At 42.5% G+C, this 13,121-nt stretch overlaps 2 pseudogenes; both read right to left on the bottom strand.

Annotated features, from left to right (window-relative positions):
• Positions 1-527: 527 nt before the first annotated feature.
• On the bottom strand, positions 528-1,699 carry LOC129030013 (dnaJ homolog subfamily B member 12-like; annotated as a pseudogene).
• Positions 1,700-10,415: 8,716 nt separating this feature from the next.
• Positions 10,416-10,794, bottom strand: LOC129030412 (small ribosomal subunit protein uS8-like; annotated as a pseudogene).
• Positions 10,795-13,121: the final 2,327 nt, after the last annotated feature.

The raw sequence follows: 13,121 nt of genomic DNA, 5'->3' as shown, positions 1-13,121 counted from the left end.
AATGCCCCATGTCTTTTATGGTATTTTGTTATATGTATATGTCCATATGCAAAGTTTGGAATAACATACATCAAACTGGTAAGAGTGGCTTGCTCTGGAGAGGTGGGAGGCAGCTCAAGATTTGGGGGGTGGTCAAAGGGGACTTCAGTTGTGGTAGATAGTACTGGCTGCTTAATAGCAGCCATTTCCCACTCACACCCTTCTTTAATGCTAACAACTCAAATCTTGTTCAGGTATCAAAGGGCAGCATTGTGCTCAGGGAAGGTAGGTCCGGGTGTCAAATCACTATTGAGCTAAGCCAGGTATGCTTATACCACTCCCCTTTGCCTGCGATTTTTCTAGGGGTAGGCATGTGACCTAGTCTGCTGTTGACTTTTTTTTTTTTTTGTCTTCCAATTCCATTTTAATTTTGTTTCTTTGTATGTCTTTCCTTAAATATATAGTCCATCGCCTTGGCTCAGTGCATGTCACCAAAAATTCTCCAGGAATTTCATAGTTTGGACCTCAGTGGCATGGCTGGCCCTGGATTATCCATGCAGGGAGGCCTGCTCCTGTGACAGTCAGCTGCAGCAGGGGGCTCCCCATCTTCTGTGCTTTGTGGTACATATCTGTGTGACCAAAGTAGCGGCCCCGGTACAGCAAGCCTTTTGTCTGCTGCTTCTCCTTCTAGCAGTTGTTCCAGAGGTTGGCGATATAATCATCTTCCACATTTGGTTTGACTGTTTGGAGGCTGGAGCCTGTGTACTCCTCGGAGAAAGTGCCTGCCACATAGTAGATGACACTCAGGTGGTCAGTGACTCACCTGTGATGTGGCCCACAAACAGTCTTGGGCTCAGACTGTAGGGTGGACTGGAGACCATGAGCTGGCTGAGAGCTGACATGAGGATGAGGATGGGCATCAGCTGCACAAACACCCCTAACCTGCTGTCACTCTGCTTCTCCCTGCAGCCCTGCCTTTGCTGGTAGGTATAGCTCGTGCAGCCATTGCTGTAGATGTGGACTTTACTAGAAGGGAAGCCACTGCCAAAGAACATGTTGAAGAGGTCTTCAGGGGAGATGTCAGCCTCAAAGACGTGGTAGAAGTCCCCGTGACGATGCCAGACCTGACTGCCTGGCTCCTGTTATCGCCCAAGTGGTCATACTGCTTCCTCTTTTCTTTCTTTCTTTCTTTTTTTTTTTTTTTTTTTCTGAGACAGAGTCTTGCTCTGTTGCCTAGGCTGGAGTGCAGTGGCTTGATCTCTGCACTCTGCAGTGGCTTGATCCTGACTGCAACCTCTGCTTCCCTGGTTCAAGCAATTCCCCTGCCTCGGCCTCCCGAGTAGCTGGGATTAGAGACATGCAACACCACGGCCGGCTAATTTTTGTATTTTTAGTACAGACAGGGTTTTACCATGTTGGCTAGGCTGGTCTCAAATCAGCTGGTCTCGAACTCCTGACCTCATGATCCGCCCACCTTGACCTCCTAAAGTGCTGGGATTACAAGCTTGAGCCACCGTGCCGGGCCATACTGCTTCCTCTTCTCCGGGTTGCTGAGTACTGCATATGCTGTGCCAATGGCTTTGAAAGCTCCAGTGGCGCCAGGTGCATGGTTCTTGTCTGGGTGGAATTTGAGGGCCAGTTTGTGGTAGGCCTTCTTCAGGTCCTCATCTGAGTCCCCTCTGCTGACATTTTTCGAAGGAGGGTAAAACCCTTTAGGCATTTGTACTTCATCTTCAGAGTTGACCTGATCCACCTTCTGCTGACTCTCTGACTCTCTCTACCCTTCAGGACTCTTGTTTGCCTCTGCTGCTGGTCTCTGGGCTGCCAGCTGAACTGCTTTGATTGACAACTTAGGTGTACAAGACTTTTGGAATGCACACTTTAGCCTTCCTGGGGCTGCTCCATCCTTCGTACTCCCTCAGGCTGGGGGACCCACTGTTTGGGGCTGCCCTTTCCACGGCACTTTCTTCAGGGAGGGACTTGCCGTTTGGTAACTGACCCCCCTCGCCCCCACCACTTCTCCTCTGGGGAGATGGAAGAGCTGCAGCATAGGAGAAGCTGGGGAACAGGCCCAAAACCAAGGGCCCCAGAGTCTAGGTGGGATTCCTCTGGCTCTGGCCCTAGGCCTGGCATCTGAGTATTATAGAGAAACTCATTTTACGTTTATCCAGGGGTTTTTGCATCACCTGTGATTTCTGAGGATGCTTTTAAATCACTAGTATTCACTGCCTCTACTAGAACTTCTATACTTTGGATTTTATTCCCCCCAGCTATAAGGGCTTGTGAAAATATCTTAAAGAGTAGAGTAAGTAGCTTGGGCAGGCTTGCATTTGCAAAAGGCCACGCTCATGGATGGAAGACTGGTGGGAGGCCCTTGTGATAGGTTGAGGGAGAGAAGCTGAGGTTTTAGTTGGGGCCCAGGATTGGGGTGGAGGGGAGGAGACGGGTGTGAGTTTCCCCCTTCCCTTCTCTGTGGGCGATGCTCCACATACGGTGGCAAGGAAAGTTTTCGGCATTCTTCAAAGCATGAGCAGAGATCTTTTGGATGCTGTTTCCACGGGTGTTTCAGGGAGCTCTCTGTAATAAGGGTTCCCTTTGTGGCAGTTGGCAGTCAGTTCCAACTCATCATTTTGTTGCAGCAGGACTTGGCAGGGGCATGGGAGAACAAGACTTCTGCTGTTCCTTTGACACTCTGAGCTCGCACCTGTACCTATGAGGGCTACCTCTTTCCTTCATCCTGTTCCACTTGTCCTCTTCCTGCCATTCTTTTGTCCAAACCTGTGGGAGGCTGCATTCAAGTTCACAGAAAAGGGGTATCTGTAGTCAAAAAGGGTAGGAGGATGGGAGGAGAGGATTAAGGAAAAGCCAACTTTTGCCTCAGATGCCCGGCTGGTTTATTATGCATGCTTTCCTCTTTTTCACTGTTTTTTGGAAAGGCTGAAAATAAACACTTTTGTAATACTGACTTGTAGTTCACACTTTCCTGACAAGTTACTCAAACTGCAGCCACAGCCGCTTAAAGAGAAGTTTGACGCAAGCCTTATTCAGCATATGCTTTCTAATTCAGAATGTTCCGAGGCAGTTGATCTTGCTACTTCTAAACTAGTGAAGGGGCCGAGGAGGGGGCACATTGCTTAACCTGGGAGCCCTGGGCCAGCACCCACCACCAGCAAGTCCACCAGCGTCTCCACCACAAAGTCAAGCTTTTGAGACTGCTGGGTCCTCAGGGCTGTTACTCAGCTCACTTATTTAAGAAATGTCACAGAGTCATTAAAAATCTCACCTGGAAGAAACTATGAACATCTCTTAATTCAAGATCCTTTTTTCTGTAGGCCAGAGCAGTGACTTCCCTGCTTAAAATGAACAGAACTATTAGGAGCTAGGGATACAGCCCCAAACTCTGGAAGCTTCCCATTGAGCCATGCTTTGTTAATTTCATGGATTTGATGTATTACATTTCAGTTTTTATTACAAAAACTTTCAAACATACACAAAAGTTGAGAGAAGAGTGTAATGAACATCTGTGTACCCATCACTCAATGTCAATACCGGTCACTGATTCAATGTTGTTTTATCTAGTCCCCATTTTCCCTCACTGCAACCAGATAGACATCGTAACACTTTATCCACAAGTACAGCAATATGTGTCTCTAACAGAAAGCTTTAAAAAATATTGTAACCATGGTTACCATTATCACATCCACAAAATTAGCATTATTTCTTAGTGTCATAATACCTTCGAACTCAGTTTTCTCTGGTTGTGTCAAAAATGTCTTTTTGCAGTTTGTTTAAATGAGGATCCATACAAGGTCCACACATTGCATTTGTTGACATTTTTTAAGGGCTTTTATACTGTCATGGTCCCTCCCCTATACCTTCCCCATGCCATTTGTTTGTTGACATAGTTGGGTCATCTGTCCTTCAGAACTTCCCACGTTCTGAATGTGGCTGGTTGTATTCTGCTGGTGCCCTTCAACCTATTTTTCCATCCTGTTTCCTGTACATTGGTACTGAAGATGTAGACAACAGTGATTCTCAGCTGGGGGAGACTTTGCTTCCCTCACCTCCCAGGGGGACATTTGGCAATGTCTGGAGACTTTTGGTTGTCACACCTGGGGGTGGGGGTGCTACAGGCATCTGGTGGGTAGAGGCCAGGGATGCTGCTAAACATCCTGCAGTGCACAGGACAGCTGCCCACAGGAAAGAACCACGTGTTCCCAAATGTCAGTAGTGCTGAGATTGAGAAACCCTGACTGGGAGACTTGAGATTCAAGTTTTGCTTTTGACAAGGATATTTCGTAGGTGGAACTGTGTACTTCCTGCTGCATCATATTAGGAGGACACCGTGTCTGATGTTAAGGTGATGTTTAGGTTGATCAGTGGATTCAGGAGGTGTCAACCTCACACATCATAAAATTAGCCAAATGGGCATGTTTTGAGAGTAAAAGGGAGTGCTATTAATAGATGAAAACTGGGAATGTTTCTGGCAAACAGAGACATGTGATTATTGTATCCATTGATTTTTCAAGAGCTTTATTCATCTCTAATGAATTTTCTTTCACTTTTTTTTTTACCAGTTTTAATCAAAGTTACATGGACACATAATTTTTTATTTTTAAATTCATATATTTTTAAGAGACAAGGTCTCACTCTGTTACCCAGGTTGGAGTGCAGTGCTTGATCATAGCTCACTGTAGCATCAAACTCCTTACTTCAAGTGATCCTCCCACCTCAGCTTCCCGAATAGGTGGGACTATAGATGTGTGCCACATGCCTGGATAATTTTTTTTCTTTTGTAGAAACAGAGTCTTGCTGTGTTACCCAGGCTGGTCTGGAATTCCTGGTCTCAAGTGATCCTCCCACCTTGGCCTCCCGAAGTGCTAGGATTACAGGCATGAGCCACCGTGCTTGGCCCATGGGCACATAATTTAAAGAGGCACATAATTCTCCTAAACTTGTTGCTGCGGTAATTTCCTCATTCCTCCCTATTTTCCTTTCCTAAGAGGCAACGACTTTCAATTCTTTCAGTTGGTTCTTGTAATATTTATCCTCACACATCCTAATATGCTTAAATTGCTACTTCATGGTTTTTCTGTTTTTGGCATTTTAAAAGGACTTCTTTCTAAAGAATATAATTTATCTTTCTGACAATGCTCTCTAGCCCCCGGTACAAGCCTTTCTTGACCTTTCATGTTCTCAGAACAGTGAAATTCTAATTTTAGCTGTCTGCTTATATTTAAGAGTGGGGTATTAAAAAGCCAAATAGCAGCTCTGATCTTGTGAGTGAAGCCTGTTGACTGCTATCTTCCCCATTGGGTTATCTGGCTATGCTACCCTCCAATGTCAGGATGTTTGAGTATTTCTTCTTGGGCCAGTAAGTTTTCCAGTCTTCTGCCTAAGGAGATAGACCTGGTTGCCAGGGTCCTGGGAACCAGGTGGGGCTAAAGAGCAGTGAGCCTCAGCATTCATTCTGTGGACTTTCCTTTTTTTGTTGTAATTCCTTGCCATCAGTGGTGCCCGCTGTCCTCCAGTCAGTCCTTAGAAGCTCCATTAACTTCCTCCGGAGAATAAACCTTAAGCCTACTGGCAGGATTGTGGGAGGGCAGTTGCCCAGTTGCACAGAGTTGGGGAAGGCAGCTAAGGATCAAATTGTTATTTTTTTTTTTTAAAAAAACAGCTTTATTGAGATATAATTGACATAAAATAAATATCACTTATTTAAAATGTACAATTTGATAAGTTTTGACATGTGTATACACCCATGAAATTATCAACAGTCAAGATAATGAGCACCTGGGCATGGTGGCTCATGCTTGTAATCCCAGCATTTTGGGAGTCCAAGGCAGGAGGATGGCTTGAACCTAGGAGTTTGAGACCAGCCTGGGCAACAAAGTGAGACTCCTGTCTCTACAAAAAATTTAAAAATTAGCTGGGCATGGTGGTGCATGCCTATTGTCCCAGCTACTCAGGAGGCTGAGGTGGGAGGATCACTTGAGCCCGGGAGGTCAAGGTTGCAGTCAGTGAGCTGTGATCACACCACAGCCCTCTAGCCTGAGTGACAGAGTGAGACCGTGTCCCCCTCCCCCACAAAAAAATAAAAATAAGATAATGAGCATATTACTTGCCCCTTAAGTTTCCATTGCCTACTCAGGCAACTGCTGATCTGCTTTCTGCCACTAGATTTGTTTGTATTTTCTAAGATTTTATGTAAAAGTAATCATATAGTACTTGCTCTTTTTAGGGGGGAGGGATTCTGCTTTTTTCACTCAGCATCATTACTTTGAGATTCATTCAGGTCGTTGAGTATATCAACAGATTATTCCTTTTTATTGTTAAGTAGTATCTCATTGGATTAATGCACCAAAATTTGTTTATTCATTTACTTGTTGATGGACATCTGGATTGTTTCCAGTTTTTGGTTATTACAAATAATACTGCTATGAACATTCATGTGCAGGTCTTTGTGTGGATATGGTTTTTCATTTTTCTTGGGTTAACACCTAGGAATGGAATGGCTGAGCCATATGGCAGGTGCATGTTTAACTTTTTTTTTTTTAGTTGAACTTTGAACAACATGTTTAACCTTTAGTGAAACTGCCACACTATTTTCCAAAGTGCTTGTCCCATTTCATATTTCCACCAGCAGTGAACCAGAAAGTTCTAGGTGGCTCAACATCCTTGCCAACATGTGATTTGGTCAATCATTTAAATTTTAGATATTCTAGTGAGTACATAGTGGTATCTCATGGTCTTAATTTGCATTTCCTAATGACTAATGATGTTGAGCATCTTTGCCTGTGCTTATTTGCCATCTGTATATCCTCTTTGGTAAATTGTTCAAATCTCTTGCCCATTTATAAAATTGGGTTGTTTTGTTTTCATATTGAGTTTTGAGATTTCTTTACATATTTTGGATACAAATCTGTTATCAAATGTGTAACTTGCATATATTTGCTCCTAGTCTGCAGCTTGCCTTTTCATTCTCCTAACAATGTCTTTCAAAGAGCGAATGTTCTCAGTTTTATTTCTTTTTTTCTCCATAAGAGATTTTAGAATCTTCCATAAGTGTTCTTAATTTTGATGAAGTCCAATTTATTGATTTTCTTTTATTGATTTTGCTTTTGGTGCTGTTTCTAAGAAATATTTGCTTAACCCAAGGTCACAAAGAGTTTCTCTTGTTTTTTTTTCCCCCCCCTAGATGTTAATAGTTTTAGGTTTAGGTCTGTGATCCATTTTGAGTAAATTATTTTTAATTAATTTTTTTTTAAGAGACAGAGTCTTGGCCAGGCACGGTGGCTCACACCTGTAATCCTGCCACTTTGGGAGGCCGAGGTGGGCAGATTGCCTGAGCTCAGGAGTTTGTGACCAGCCTGGGCAACATGGTGAAACCCAGTCTCTACTAAAATATAAAAAAATTAGCCGAGCGTGGCAGCATGTGCCTGTAGTCCCAGCTACTCAGGAGGCTGAGGCAGGAGAATTGCTTGAACCTGGGAGGCGGAGGTTGCAGTGAGCTGAGATCACACCACGGCACTCCAGCCTGGGCGATAGAGCGAGACTCCCCCCTACCCCCCCAAAAAAAACAAAAAACAACAAAAAAACACAACAAGACAGAATCTCACTCTGATGTCCAGGCTGGAATTCAGTGGTATGATCACAGCTCACTGCAGCCTTGAAGCCAGGGCTGAAGTGATCCTTCCATCTCAGCCTTTAGAGTAGCTGGGACTACAGGGGAGTGCCATGGTCCTGAACCATTTTCAGTTAATTTTTTCTGCATAGCGTGAGATGGGTCAAAGTTCTGGGTTTTTTTTTCTTTTTTGTATATGGATATCCAATTATTTCAACACTATTTGTCAAAAAAGATCATTTTCCCCATCAAATTGCCTTTGCACTTAACGCAAGTTACTATTTCTTAGTCTCTTTCCTATTTTTCTATTTGTCTATTTTGAATTCAGTACCACACCATCTTGATTATTGTAGCTTATATTAAGTCTTAAAGTTACATAGGGTAAATTCTCCATATTTATTCTTCTTTTTCAAAGTTGAATTGGTTATTCCAAGTCTTTTGCATTTCTAAATGAATATATTTTTATTTTTTATTTTATTTTTTATTTTTGAGACAGAGTCTTGCTCTGTCATGCTGGCTGGAGTGCAATGGCACAGTCTCAGCTCACTGCATCCTTTACCTCCCGAGTTCAAGCCATCTTCCTGCCTCATGCATGCGCCACCACGCCCAGCTAATTTTTGTATTTTTGGTGGAGACGGGGTTTCGCCATCTTGGCCAGGCTAGTCTTGAACTCCTGATCTCAAGTGATCTGCCCACCTCGGCCTCCCAAAGTGCTGGGATTATAGGCGTGAGCCATCGTGCCTTTCCCTAAATGAATTATATGATCAACTTGTCAATTTTAAAAGCCACATTGTTAATGTAAAAATGAATAATATAATGTAAAATGTAAATGTTAATGTATACATATATGTATGATTTAATGTGTAATATAAAAAGCCTGCTGGGATTTTGACTTGGATTTATTATAGCTATAGATCAAATTGGGGAAAATTTACATCTTACCAAGTTCAGTGTTGGATATAAGTGGTAACAGCAGACATTCTTTCCTTGTTCTGATGTTGGGGAAAGCAATCAGTCTTTCACCGTTAAGTATGATGCTAGCTGTAGGGTTTTCATAGTTATCCATTATCAGGTTGTAGAAGTTCTCATCTGTTCCTGGTTTGTTGAAAATTTTCATCAGGAATGGAGGTTAGATTTTGTTAAATGCTCTATTTTGTATGTATTGAGCTGGTCACATGGTTTTTCTTTTTAAATTTTTGTTCGTTTGTTTTTCTGTTTGTTCGAGATGGAGTCTCGCTGTGTCACCCAGGCTGGAGTGCAGTGGCGTGATCTTGGCTCACTGTAACCTCCACCTCCGGGGCTCAGGAGATTCTCCTGCCTCAGCCTCCCGAGTAGCTGGGTTTACAGGCACCTGCCACTACACCTGGCTAATTTTTTTGTATTTTCAGTAGAGATGGAGTTTCACCATGTTGGCCAGCCTGGTCTCGAACTCCTGACCTCAAGTGATCCTCCCACCTTGGCCTCCCAAAGTGCTGGGATTACAGGTGTGAGCCACCACACCTGACCTTTAATTTGTTAATATAGTGAATTAAATTGATTGATTTTCAAATGCTTTTTTTTTCTTGGAGACAGGATCTCACTTTGTCGCTCTGGCTGGAGCAGTGGTGCAAACATGGCTCACTGCAGCCTCAACCTCCTGGGCTCAAGTGATCTTCCTGCTTCAGCAATCTCCCTCCACCCCAACCCCACCCCAAGTAGCTGGGACTATGGGCATGTGCCACCATGCCTGGCTAATTTTATTTTTATTTTTATTTTTATTTTTATAGAGACAGGGCTTCACCATGTTGCCTAGGTTGGTCTTGAACTCCTGAGCTCCAGCAATCCTTCCACCTCGGCCTCCCAAAGTGCTGGGGTTACAGGCATGAGCCACCATGTGCAGCCGAGATTTTTCTTTCTTTTCGTTTCTTTTTCTTTCTTTCTTTCTTTTTTTTTATTTTTTTTGAGACGGAGTGCGTCTCTCCCCCAGGCTGGAGGGCAGTGGCGCAATCTCGGCTCACTGCAACCTCACCTCCCAGGTTCAAGTGATTCTCTTGCCTCTGCCTCCCGAGTAGCTGGAACTATAGGCATGCCACCACGCCCAGCTAATTTTTTTGTATTTTTAGCAGAGACGGGGTTTCACTATGTAGGTCAGGCAGGTGGTGATCTGCCTGCCTTGGCCTCCCAAAGTGCTGGAGTTACAGGCGTGAGCCACTGTGCCCCACCCTGAAAGTTTTCAAGTGTTAAACTAATCTGGCAATTCTGGGATAAAGCCTTCTTGGTTAAAATATATTATTCTTTTTGTATATAATTGAAATCAATTTGCTAAAATTTTGTTTTAAGAAATTTGCATCTATGTTCATAAGTTTTCTTTTCTTGCAATGTCTTTGGTTTGATTTATAGAATGCTGATCTCATAGGATTCCCTCCCTCTTCTTTAGCTTTCCGGAAGAGTTCATGTAGAATTAGTATGACTTCTTTAAAATTTTGGTATTATTATTTTTTTCTTCTGCTTACTCCGAGTTTCCCTTTCTCTTCTTTCTGTAGTTTCTTAAGAAAGAAGGAAGCTGAGGTTGTTGATTTGAGTACTTTTTTTCCTCCTACTTCGGACAGTTGAGTGCTATGGATTTCCCTCTAAGTTCTGCATTCCCTGCATCCCACCCATTTTGATGTTTTCTTTTGCATCAGTTCACAACGCTAATTTATCTTTGATTTCTTCTTCGACCTATGGATTAAGAAGTGAGTTATTTAGTTTTCAAACACTTGGTGTTTTTGAGATTTTTTTTTTTTTTTTTTTTGTCCAGGAGGCATTTTATTTGTAAATCTGTATTACATCTCTAGAAAAAGAATGCCAGGATTTTCCCTCCTGTGTGTTTTTGTCTTGCTTCTTCATGGTCCATGATGCTAGCTGAGGTTGTCAGTACAATGAAACCAAACTGGTGGGATGGAAGAAGATTACTCTGCCTTTTTTCTAGATCTTTGAGCTGCACATCAAATCTGGGGCTGATCACACCACACTTGTTTAGCCTGCCTGTGAGGCAGCTCTTTGATCATCAATGATTTCAGTTTTGCCAATGTAACCATGCTTCATCATCACAGTGGAAAACTGGACGATGACTTCAGAGCACAGCCTAATAAGAACCTGAGTTCACGGCCTCTCTTTTCAGCATTGTTTATGCTCTTGAGAGCATCAGCCAGGACATTCATGTGCACCATTGTGACACTGCAGAAAGATAAAGGAAAGAGGACGGGAGGGGAGAGTGCACAGAGTTATTGAGATATATTTTTCTTACTGATTTCATTTTGGTCGCAGAGCATACTTTGTATAACTCGAACCCTTTTAAATTATTGAAATTCATTTTATGGCCCCAAATTGGATGATTTTGGTAAATGTTTTTTTGTGTACTAAAAAAATGTATATTCTGCCAATCTTCAGTGGACCTGGAAACTTTCTCAAGCCAGTAAGCTGGGGCACTCAAAGAGCTCATTTTGTTTATTTCCTGTCTCTCAGGAATTGGTATACTTCATTGCCTTATACCCAATGTCTTCAGAACAACTGTTTCATATATTTGTGTATTTTATAAGTTGCATTTGGTGGAAGAAGAGTAAATCTGGTCTCTGCTATTCCATCTTAGCCAAAGTGAAAGTCTCTTTGAACTGCTTTTTAATTGAGTTTTCAACCAATATTCTTTTGCTAGCCCTACCTTAACCTTCCACTTCCAGAAGTAGCTGGTACTGACTATTCCCGAACCTTTTCGGTGTTCTTAGATGTCAGTTGTTTTGTTTCTTGGCTTTTCTCACTGCTGGTTGTGGAATCTAATAAATATTCTAGCAAAGTTATTAAAGCAGAGCTGACACTACACAGGGGACCCTGAAATTAGGCAATCATGGCTCACTTGTCATTTTCTCATGAGGCCACATTTGCCTGGAACAGGGCCTCAAACTAATATACCAACAAGGGCTCTCTAGGGAGAGAAAATGAATGAAAACATGGGTGCAAGATAACCAGAAGTGGTGGGGACAAACATAACTCACCTTGTTTAGATAACTCTGCTCTCATCTCCTGTGACCGTGGAAGAAAGAAGGCCTGGTCTGGCTGGATCTTCTAGGAAAGTTTCAGAGAAGCTGGAAACCCATAACTTTATGTAAAATTTTCTCTTTTTTTCTTTCTTTCTTTTTTCTTTTTTCTTTTTTTTTTTTTTTTGAGATGGAGTCTTGCTCTGTCACCAGGCTAGAGTGCAGTGGCACAATCTCAGCTCACCACAACTTCCGACTCCCTGGTTCAAGCCATTCTCCTGCCTCAGCCTCCCAAGTAGCTGGAATTACAGGCACGCACCACCATGCCCAGCTAATTTTTTAATTTTTAGTAGAGATGGGGTTTCACCATGTTGGCCAGGATGGTCTTGATCTCCTGACCTCGTGATCCGCCCGCCTCAGCCTCCCAAAGTTCTGGATTACAGGCGTGAGCCACCACACCCAGCCCAAAATTACCTCTTTTAAAAATCTCGACAACTCATCCAAATTTAAAAGAATGTCGAGGGCCAAATGAAAATCCACCTAAGGATGGGATGACAGCTCAGGATTTGCATCTCTGTTTCTCTTTCGTGCTTTCCTGCTCCATTATGCCGGGATGTGGATATTCACTGGCCTTTGGGGACTGACGGTGGGTAAGTCTCTATGGGTAGCAAGGAAATGACAGACTTTCTATGAAAACCAATTGAATCATGGAATGAGAGAGCTGGAAGTGACCTTAGAAAAATGTGGTCAAACCCCAGGATATTACACAAGAAGCATCTAAGGCTTAGAAAAGTCAAGTGACTTCTCCAAGTACAAAGACTGTATTAGTTAATAGTTGGGCTGAGTCTGCATCTAGTTGCCTAGCCAAATTTTCTTTCTTCTGTGTTCCATGAGAGCAAGAGATATGTCAGTATCCTTAATGCAATTCTTGGTGCATAGTAGGTATTCAATGAATATTTGTTGAATTAAAAACATGTACTGAGTTGCCTTCTATAATATTAGCATGTGCTATCTTTATCAGTTAGGATATGGTGTGGCTACATATAACAGAAAATTCCCAAAACATTAGCTCATATATAATAAAGATTTATTTATCTGTGAAAGAAATGTGAACCTTTAGGGTGTCAACAATGTTCTCATCTCTTCTGGTTCTGTTTTACCATTCTTCGTGTATGGCTTCCATCCTTAAATTTATCTTATGATACTGAAGCTATAGCCATACAGCTCAACTAAATTCCAAGATGGAAGAATGTAGAATGCATCCATAGCAAAAGGTTTTCCTGGAAGTTCCACCCAACTTCCACTTAAATCTCATAGTTTGAAACTTAGATAAGTGGCCACACGTAGTTCCAAGGGAGATTAGGAAAAGGAAGTTGGATACATTGTCTGCTTGAATAAATCTGGGTTTTGTTAAAGAAAGGATGGAATGGGTATTTAGTAGGCAACTAGCAGTATCTGCTGGAATTTAAGAGTTAATTATTGATTGAAATATTGTTTCCTGCATTTTTGATATGCACAATAATCAA

Source organism: Pongo pygmaeus, chromosome 12, assembly GCF_028885625.2.
Source record: "Pongo pygmaeus isolate AG05252 chromosome 12, NHGRI_mPonPyg2-v2.0_pri, whole genome shotgun sequence".
Taxonomy (NCBI): Eukaryota; Metazoa; Chordata; class Mammalia; order Primates; family Hominidae; genus Pongo; species Pongo pygmaeus.
This window is presented reverse-complemented; position numbering and strand designations above follow the sequence as displayed.